Source organism: Carlito syrichta, unplaced genomic scaffold, assembly GCF_000164805.1.
Source record: "Carlito syrichta isolate Samal-C Ts95f unplaced genomic scaffold, Tarsius_syrichta-2.0.1 Scaffold315650, whole genome shotgun sequence".
Lineage (NCBI taxonomy): Eukaryota > Metazoa > Chordata > Mammalia > Primates > Tarsiidae > Carlito > Carlito syrichta.
This window is the reverse complement of record NW_007259746.1, coordinates 578,949-587,280: the sequence shown is the minus strand read 5'-3', so window position 1 is coordinate 587,280 and position 8,332 is coordinate 578,949. Positions and strand designations below refer to the sequence as shown.

At 45.8% G+C, this 8,332-nt stretch overlaps 1 protein-coding gene across 1 annotated transcript in view; it reads left to right on the top strand.

Annotated features, from left to right (window-relative positions):
* The first annotated feature begins 978 nt into the window (after nt 1–978).
* BPGM (bisphosphoglycerate mutase) overlaps nt 979–8,332 on the top strand; it is a 33,676-nt gene continuing 26,322 nt past the window's right edge. Inside the window, exon 1 of the mRNA XM_008073119.2 lies at nt 979–1,059. The gene's annotated coding sequence lies outside the window, so the exon portion shown is untranslated. The remainder of the gene's footprint in view (nt 1,060–8,332) is intronic.

Genomic DNA, 8,332 nt, shown 5'->3' with positions numbered 1-8,332 from the left:
AAGTCGGGCTAGGGCACCTCACGGGTGTCTCTGCCCCGTGACCGCGAGCCGGGTGAGGGCATCTCCCGGGCTTCTCTGCTCAGGACAACGAGCCGGGTCTGGGCATCTCACGGGGTTTTTTGTTCAGGACCGCGATCCAGGTCAGAGCATGTCGCGGGCTTCTCTCCTCAGGATCACGAGCCAGGTTGGGGCATCTCCGGGACCTCTGCTCAGGACCGCGAGCCGGGCCAGGGCATCTCACGGGCTTCTCTGCCTAGGGTAGGGAGCCCCGGGTTAGGATGTCTCCAGGGTTTCTCTGCTCAGGACCGCGGCCACCGAGGTCCCGCTCCCCGTTTCCGCCACGGCCCCGCTGCGGCGCCCGAGCTCTGGTGCCCTCGTCGCTTTGCTCCGGCATCTAAAACGCCGCAGGAAACCGCCTCGGGGCGTCCCCCGAAGAGCAGCAAGAGACCATGGCGGAGCCGCTGCCCACCCCGGCTGTGCCGTCGTCCGCGCTCCGCAGGCTCGTCTTCCGCTCGAAGAGCCCAAGTCCGCGAGCATCTGTGCCCGAGGAGCGGGTGTCAAGAAGCCCGGGGGTCAAGCCCGCCTTTGCCGGAGTAGAAGACACATCACCTCACGCTCCCAGACTCCGCCGGCTCCTCCCTTCACCCGCAGGGGAGCCCTTTGGGACGCGAAACGCCTAGGGGGAACCTCGGCCCGAGAGGAACGCCCACGCCTGAGGGCTTTCTCGGGCTCCAGAGAAGATCCCGGACTTGGTCTCGACTTCCCAGAACGCAAGCCCGCCCACTAGCGGCGAAGTCAGCCTCTCACTGGCCCAGCCGTATGCTCGTCTCCGCAGTCAGCCAGTCAGAGCTTCCTCTCGCACTGCGCGGATTTGGGAAACGGAAAGGCCCTCTCACACCCAGGGAGTGGGGCGGGGCCGCGGGCAAGTGACAGCTAGGTCCTCCAATAGGGAGAGCCCTGAGACCTGCCCCTTCTGGCTCCGGCGCTTGAAAGGAGCGGCGATGCCGGCGGCGGCAGGGAGTCCTCGGAGGCGGCTGCGGCCGGGCGACCCCCTGCCAGGTGAGTGGCTTTGTCCTAGAAGGTGGCTGTCGCGCGCGTTTCCGCTTACAAATGGTGTGGCGTTCTCCGTGGGGCGTGGAGGAGGCCGGCTCCTTGGCCGCCCGCGGCGGGGCCCGGCGTCCGGCGCCCGCTGCGCCTCTCCGCTGGGGCCGTCGCGTGTCCCCGGGTCCCCTCCGCCGTTCCTCTCGCAGAAGGGCCTCTGGGCCGTCCAGCTCGGCCCCCCGAAGCAGAGCACCTGATGGCGGTGCCTCGACGGCCGGGGTCAGCACGCGCCGGAGGGCTGGCGGCCCCGCTCGCGGCCGGTGGGCGACCCCTGCGCCTGGCCTGCCATCGCGTGGGAAGTCCACGCCGGGAGAAGGAGGTGAGCAGGAGCGGTGGCTTCGTGTGCCCGGGGCCGGGGCCAGCCTGGAGCCACCAGCAACAGAAAGGCGGGCGTACTTCTCTCCCTTCCAAGGACAGGGGTGCTAGTGCACAGAGAAGGTCGGCAGAATGCGTGGTGGAATCCGGCAGCGGCTGAGTTGCTCGCTAACTTGTCCTAACTCTCATCCGCCACCGCTTCCCTTGCAACTGTGGAGCGTTTACAGCTGTGAGCGGTACCAGAATGTTCTGACGACGTGCCCACTCCCGGGGCTCAAATGCTGCTTTTCATCGGCAGGTACAACGGTTTCCTGTAATGAAGGCAGAGCTCATGTCAGTTTGTCTTTATTCAAGGACTGTCTCCCCTGAGTCCGGGGACCAGGTTGAGCCCCGTGGCACCTCATGCAGCGCAGATGCTCCCCTGGGCGGTGGTCTTAGGGAGGCGTCAGGGGCGGAGTGGAAGGAGCTCCGAGGTGGAAGCCAAGGCCCCTTGGCTTTAGTCCTGAAGCTGAAACTTTGTGTGATGTAAAGAAATCACTTCAACTCTCTTAATTTTGGCATCTTTAAAAAGCAGATGTTTCATTAGATTATTTCTGAGACCCATGCCTATGTTGAAAGTCTGTTTGTAAATAAAAATGATTAGACAAATTTTAGCAAAATTACACAAGCAGAATCTCATTGCTGTGAATTTTGTACCACTCTGTTAACAAATAAAAGTTCTCAGTCTCAAGGATATGTTCTTTTGTGTTCATGTTTAAACTAAACCAAACAACTGATTATAGAAGATTTGGAGAGTATAGAAGTATAATGTGGCAGAAAGTGTCATCCTTAATCCCATCTCTCAGAGGCAACTGCTGTTAGCATTTGGGTGGACCTTTTAGTCTTCCTTCCTCCTTTGCCTTCTGTGGATGGTTGAGAGTAAGAGGCATATTTTATTTTAAGAGATGATTGACACGTCCATCCCGGCTTCATCTTTTGTGTCTGCTGCCTGGAGAACAGAGGACTCACAAATGTTTGACCTGAATGGTTCCTTGAAACAATCTTGGAATGGAATCTGTTGTAAGGGGATGTTTATACCAGCAGGACAAAATAGGACAAAAAGTATTATTTAATAACAAAACTCTTTCTCGCTGAAAGTGGCCACAAATATGGGGAGAACGTACTTTATAAAATGGAAATTGAATGTGAACGACTTCACTAAAGCATTTGGATCTCAGAATATTGCTGTTTGGTTCTTCTTGCTCTGTCTCTCGTCATCACTGTCTCTCACCCACAACTTATTTCATTTCTCGTTTTACCACCTAATTTAAGTGTCTCCTCTCTGACCCCTCACCTCATTTAACTTTATTCCCAGCTTTTGCTTCTGTTCTCACTATTTGATGGGCTGAGGTCTGCTCCATTCTACCTGGAGTGCTTCACCAGTCTCATTTAATCTTCCTCATAGCCCTTGAGAACAGTCGTTTGATTGTTCTCATCTTTATGGATATAGATCTGAGGTCTAAAAAATTTAACTTATGCAAGAACTCACTGTCAATCAGTAGCAGAGCATCCAGATTTTTTCTTTTTTCTTCAGACTTTTGAGATTTGGTGGAAACTGTGTGCTGATGTAAGCTACCCTCCTGGCAAAGTAAGTGACCAGAGATATGAAGGAGATGTCCTGAGTGGGTGTGGTGCACCCTGATGAGGCCACAGCAGGCTGGAGTGAGCAGCATTCCACAAGCAAATACACGTGTATATTTCTCTCTGAGGCCTACCTGCTATGGTTTGTTGCCTTGTAACAAGTTATTCAGGGTTGGAAACTGAGAGGCTTGTAGTGTCTGGAAAACACTTGTGTGTTGTAGTGTTTGCTCCTGGTGAAAGGATGATCCTTATAATTGCAAACCCAAATGGAAAAGGTACTGCAAAACTTTGGGAAAAGTAATAGACCATGGAACACTAGGTACTCTTAGGTGCCGTCATATTTGTACTTTTTAATAGTGAACTTGGTGTTGGAGAAGGCCAATTTTGTTAAGATGCTAAAAGCTTTAAGGAAGTGAGCTCCAGATTTCATTTCCCTGGAAACCTGTTCCTTTTTAGTCTGTCGGAGATATGGTTAACCATTCTCTCCTCAAATATAGCTAGCCCATCCTCTATAAAGTTAGATTCTTAATGAATGGGGCTTAAAAGTTGTTCAGAACTATGCAGTGAAAATTTGGATCACGGGAAACATCTTAGTGGTAGTGGTCTACAGTCGCAATTGAATACTTAGTATTTAAACATAAGCTTTGGATCAAAGTCTCTCTGGTTCTATGTCCCTTATTTTATATTACTTAAGCATTACATTGTTGATCAAATTTTGGAAACCCAAGAGAAACTGTTTTTAGGCTGGATGTTACCCTATAATTTACCTCAGCTGTTCATGGGTTGTAATATTATTAACTCTTAGACATTATTAGTTTTCAGACACTTGAGGAGGGGGAGGAAGCAAAGTCCTGGGAGTGTTAGTTTAGAAGACAGGATGAGCTTCAGTTAGGGGTAGAGTTATAACAGGGGATCCTCAGTTATGGGGGAAATAAAATGATGTGAAATGATAGTTTAATGAAAAGCAGGAGGAGGAAGCAGCAGCAAGATGGTCATGCTACATTTGCTGAAACTATCTAGAGATTCCAAAAAGATGAGAGGAGTAACCTCAGTGCATGCAGTGCCTTGTAGTACACCGTTCTCCTATTTACCCTCTGACTCTGCCTTGCCAAAAGAATGCTACACTTGAAACAGAACTTCACTTTAGGGTGGAATTTATGGGAAGAATTTTTTGTCTTCTATCTAGTTTAGAGGAAATTTCTATACATAGTCAGTGAAAGGTCTTTGGAAGTTTTAAGTCATCTACAAAGTGTGTTGAGGCACCTCTTTGTTTATTGCCAAGGCAATTGCGTAGCACCCACCCTGAGTATATGTTCACCTGAGGGGTGAAGCGCTATGTGATGATTTATGAGGATGTCCAGTAGGGGTGAAGTGTGTTAGATGGCAGATTTTATTTTTTGTAGACTACCAGGATAAAGCACTTTTTCCTTCTAGGTCTATCTTGAATCCATTCCTAAACAATTCAATTAAGCAAAAGATAGGTACTCAGGCTAATTTAAATGTGCTCAGATTTGTCTTCTGGGAAGGATTAAAACAATTTTGAATGGGATTCCATTACTCAAGGTACTTGCAGCTCTGGCCAGGAATAAATCTGGTGATTTAATAATGTTGGGCTCATTCTATGACAGGATGTTTAAAGGTTAAAATGCTGATGTGATTAGTAGATCTGTGTGTGGCATCCAGCTAGGCCATGATTGGCATGTCAAGGCTTTCTGGCCTACTCCATGTTTTTATTTTTATTTTTATTATAGGTGCAGAGTAGTTGCATATACATTTATGGGGTACATGTGATATTTTGGTACAGGCATACAATGTGTGATGATCAAATCAAGTAATTGGGATATCCCTTACCTCACACATTGACCATTTCTTTGTGTTAGGAACATTCCAATTCTGCTCTTTTAGTTATTTTAAAATATGCAATAAATTATTATTGACTGCAGTCACCTTCGTGTGCTATAGAATCCTAGATCTACTCCTTCCATCTACCTGTGTTTTTGTACCCACCACCCACCCCGCACTGTCCCCCCTCCCTGCCACCCTTCCCAGTTTCTGGTAACCATTATTATACTCTCTATCTTCATGAGTTCTATTTAAAACATTTTAACTCCCACATATGAGGGAACGCTGGGAAATTTATTTTTCTGTGACTGGCTTGTTTCACTTAACAGAGTGGCTTCCAGTTCCATCCATGTTGTGGATGATGTTTTTATTCTTTTCGTGACTGAATAGCATCCATTGTGTGTGGGTACCACATCTCCTTTATCTGCCCACCCGTTGGTGGGCACTTCTGTTGGTCCCCTATATTGGCTGTTGTGAATAGTACTGCAGTAAACATGGGCATGCAGCTTTCTCTTGGAGATACCGATTCCCTTTCTTTTAGATCTATGTACCCAGCCGTGGAATTGCTGGATCATATGCCCACTACCTATTTTTGAACAACCCACAAACTTTGAATGCTTTTTACATTTTAGGTTTTTAAAATAAATTTTAAAATGATATTTCCTTTACATGAAAATTATATGAAATTCTAATTTCAGTGTCCATATATAAAATTTTTTATACATAAAGTTTTATTGGAACACAGTCACATTTATTCATTTACATATTGTCTGTGGCTATTTTCAGCTACAATGGCAGAATTGTACAATTGCTCATAATTATGACAGAGACCATATAGTCCACAAAGGTTTATTATTTGGTCTTTTACAGAAAAGGTTGCTAACATCTAGGCTGAGCTATAGCAGATTTCACATTTATCTCTATCCCATTTCAGCAGCCATTATCCTGGCGTAGGTCTTCATTGTATGTGATTAGAATTATTGCAGAAGCCTCACAGCTAGTGTCCCTAGTCCTGTTTTTTCCTGTCTCTCTGTGTGTAAATGCTGCCTGATCCTCCTAAAAGGCATGTTACTAAACTTCCAAAGATGCCCCAGTATGTATAGAAGAACCCAGATCCTTATTGTGCCACTATTCTGTCTTATATCTCTCTAAGCTGGTCTCCTCCTCCTTCCTGATTATACCCTATACTTTAGGTGACCATATAATTTCCCAGATGGGACACTTAAGTGTGAAAGAGGCCCTAGCAATAATTACATTGGCGACACAGGCCTGTGCAATAACGATGCATGTGCATCATCCCCCATCTGCCCTCTCTGTCCCTGCCTTGCCAAAAGAATCCTGGTCTGGAAACAGCCTCACTTTTAGGGTGATGTTTATGGACAGAATCTTTCTTTCAGCTCAGGCAAATCAGGATGTGTAGTCACTCGGCCTGCACCAGCCAGGTCAAGTGGGCTCACGACTCTGTGTATGCACCTGTTCCTTTGCCTTTGCTGTTCTCTCCCTTGTTTTTTCCTTTTCCACTTTAAAAAAAAATTTAAAATTTTTTATTTTAAAGATGGGTACAACTCAGTGTTAAGTATGCAAATGTTCATTACATAGGAACTCTTGTTGATGAGGTGTGTCCCCCCCTCCCCCAGCAGAATCCCACTACTGCCAGTCCCACCCTACCACTGGCGATTTCTCACTACTGACAGTCCTTATCTTATAGTATTACAATAATTGTTCCAGGTCCACTTATGAGTGAAAACATGTGATACTCAGTTCTTTGTTTCTGTGTGAGATCACTCAGTGTAGATGTAGTATAGACTCTTAAGTCCATCCAAGTTGCTGTGAAGTTTATGATTTTGTCCTTCTTTATGGCTGCATAATATTCCATCATGTCTATGTACCACATTTTTAAATGCAGTCCTCTTTTGGTGGGCAGCACAGTTGGTTCCATGTTTTTGCTATTGTGAACAATGCTGCAATAGACATGTGTGTGCAGATATCTTTTTTTCATAGAGTGATTTGAGTTCATCCAGGTATATTCCCAGTAGGGGGATTACGGGGTCATGTGGAAGGTCAATTTTTAGACCTTTTAGGAATTGCTAAACCGTTTTCCACAGAGATTGGACTAGTTTACATTCCCACCAATAGTGTAGAAGTGTTCCCTTTTCCCCACATCCTCTCCAGCATCTGTTGTTTTATGAGTTATTGTTGATGGCCATCCTGACTGGAGTTAGGTGGTGTCTCAGTGTGGTTTTAAGTTGTATTTCTTTGATTATTAGTGAGGCTGAGCATTTTTTCATGTATCTATTGGCTACTTATATGTCTTCTTTTGAGAAGTGCCTATTCATATCGTTTGCTCACTTTGTAAAGGGGCTGTTTTTTTCTTTTGGGCACCTTTGAGTTCCTTGTAGATCCTAGATGTTAGGCCTTTATCAGATATACAGTTGGCAAATATTTTTTCCCAGTTCGTGGGCTGTCTTCCTGTTCTCTTGATGGTTTCTTTGGCTTTGCAGAAGTTTGTCAGTTTGATGGGGTCCACTTGTTTATCTTATCTCTTATGGCATGGGCACTTGGGGTTTTGATCAGGAATTGGTTTCCAGTTCCAATTTTCATAAGGGTGTCTCCTGTTTTTTCTAAGGTTCTTATACTTTGAGGTTTTACATTTAGGTCTTTGATCCTTTTAGAGTTGACTTTTGTGTATGGTAATAGGTAGGGGTCTTTGCTGTTCTTTTAGGTTGGAATTAATTTTCCTTTCTCTGTAAATCTAAATTGTAAATCTCTTTCCAAATCTGCCTTAACTGGGACCACATCTACAAAGTCTACTCAAACAATCTCCTTTCCCATTTGCCTTTGAAGTGCTTTCTCATGGTGTCCGTTGCTTGAAGCTTTAGTGATACACACATACACAGTTTATTGAAGACACAATCCATGTTGAATTCTATAGTCCTCACAGGCCTAGCATCAAGTCATGCCCAAGTGAGAGTTGCAACACAATTGGAAGAAGGAACTAATTGATCAGACTGTGGACACTAGCGAGTATTTGGGGATTTCAATTTATGAATCATCCATCTAATGTGATTAAAGTAATGATAAAAAGGTTTCCAACGACTGAAGACAGAGCCTTGTGTTTCAGCTTGGCAGTGTAGCAGAAAGGTTCAGGGCACAGGTACTGACTTTGGAGTCTGGCCTGCTTGAGACTAACTTTCCTCCTAAGTGTCTTCATTTGCAAAATGGAAATAATCACAGCACCTAATCCATGGAATGGCGGTTCCAACAGTGCCAAGGTCATGGGGAGACCTCTGAATGTAGCTTGCTGTGACTAATGTCATCACCATCATAGTACTGTTATAGGTGGGTGGGAGAATTCAGAGACCCAAGACCAAGATGTGACAGCAGGAGAGCAGAAGGAAATGCAGCCCTAAATCTTAGTGGGTTTTTCCCCCACTAGTCAGTCTTTTTTTTTTTT